Source organism: Austrofundulus limnaeus, unplaced genomic scaffold, assembly GCF_001266775.1.
Source record: "Austrofundulus limnaeus strain Quisiro unplaced genomic scaffold, Austrofundulus_limnaeus-1.0 Scaffold4, whole genome shotgun sequence".
NCBI classification, from domain to species: domain Eukaryota; kingdom Metazoa; phylum Chordata; class Actinopteri; order Cyprinodontiformes; family Rivulidae; genus Austrofundulus; species Austrofundulus limnaeus.
The window spans coordinates 6,458,188-6,460,128 of NW_013952406.1; positions in this window are offsets into that span (position 1 = coordinate 6,458,188).

Below are 1,941 nucleotides of genomic sequence, written 5' to 3' on the forward strand. Positions count from 1 at the left end.
GTGTGTGTGTGTGTGTGTGTGTGTGTGTGTGTGTGTGTGTGTGTGCGTGCGTGTGTGCGTGCGTGCGTGCGTGCGTGCGTGCGTGCGTACGTGCAAAGTATCATTTCAGTAACATTTATCTAGAGAACAATACCTACACTTTCAGATTATTTTTTCCATAGTTATTTTTAAATCATTTAAGGCCAAATAATATTTTAACATAAAATCAAAACTACCCCAAAACTGAACATTAAAACTATTTACACTAAAAACTAAAGAGATTCTGACAGATTTATGATCATATATTTTAGTCAATAATGAAATATTAAATGGTTATTTATTCTGACCACATCATATTGAATTTTTGTAAAAAAAATCAATTTTACCCCAAAATAAATTAGGGGTGCTCCAGCCCCCCTAAAATAGGCCTAGTGACGCCACTGCAGTCGAGCATAAGAGAGTGATCAAGACCAAAATAGGAAACGACCAACAATGAACACCAGGATTTTTTTTTTGTTCTTTTAGAAAAACATTTTGAGCTAATGTAAGACTTCTGTGGAAACTTTGATAATAAGAATAATAAATAATAATAATATAAAAAATGAAGTATTCTCCAGCTGTTTTCTTGGATCAATTTGTTTTACACGCAGCTGTTAGGAGATACGACGCATGCTCTCCCTCACAGCTCAGCTCATCTGTCAGACAGTTGCAGGAATTAATTGCAGGACTCGGGGCTAATAGTGCCACGGAGGTTTTCACTCACTGTGGAGACCGTTACTGTGGGACTCACCGGCACAACAGCTTTCAAGCTGCCTCCCCCCACAGACCATCTCCCAGGGACCTCCACCAGGCATGTCCATCCAGCCTTTGAACTCATTACCGCTCAATTCATTCAGCTAACAAAGACAAATCAAATCATTACCTAGGAACTGTCTTGCGCTTCTTGGAAAAGGAGACACGTTTTAAGGATGCAATTATCTATTTCTGTTTAAATTTAGATTCGGCAATAGGTCTTAAAGAATCTGTGAGGTACTGGGTGGAATTCAAGAGCAGACAGCTTTCGTTGACATATGCTCCTACACTGAAAAAAAGGATTTTTGGGGATAGTAACACTTATTTCATTATTCTTTTAAATGTTACAAAAAGAAAAAATCAAAATCTCTAAACTACTAGAATTTACTAAATAAACAATACACATTATATTGTATATCAATATTACTGCACAAAAAAAGTAAATGCTAATATTATTTTACCAGTAATATTTAAGTGCTTTTTCTGGACAGCACAACATGATTATATTAAGTAACTTCTACTCTTCTGGGCTAAAACTGATGGTGCATGCGCACAGGGCTGCTGCTCCTCATTCCCTTGCTTCACTTTTCAAGGAGAGGACAAGACATGGTCGAAATAAAACATAAGTTGTCTGGTTTCTTTTGCTTGAATACATTTGTTGGTGTGCAATAGTTTGATGGTATAATGTAGTTGATATTTAGTTGTCAGGGAACAGGGAATGCATATTGTAGCATTCTGCTGTGTTTGGCTGTTTGTAATGTGACTGCATGTTTGTTGTTGTTAAATCATTTTAAGGAATTGGTTAACATTGTTCTTTCTTTCCTCTCAGGCCCTTGGGCTCTGGTCTTCCCTATGTCTGCCTCGTGTCTTGGGGGTTGGGTCTCGGTCCTCCACAGTCACTATTAAATATTCCATTGGAGAAATCTTGTATATACACGCATGTTCACAGCCGCTCACAGACAGGTGTTCTGATCCAGGGGGTTCTGACAGATCACTGAGTGTGTATACGTATATGTCTATGTGTATATACGGACAATATTTATGAATGTAGGCATGTATGTATGTATATCTTTATATATGTATGGGCAGGTATATGTGTATATTTTTATACAGTATATGCCCTCCATGTATTTATCCATTTATTTTTCAGGTGAGCGGACAGATGTTGGG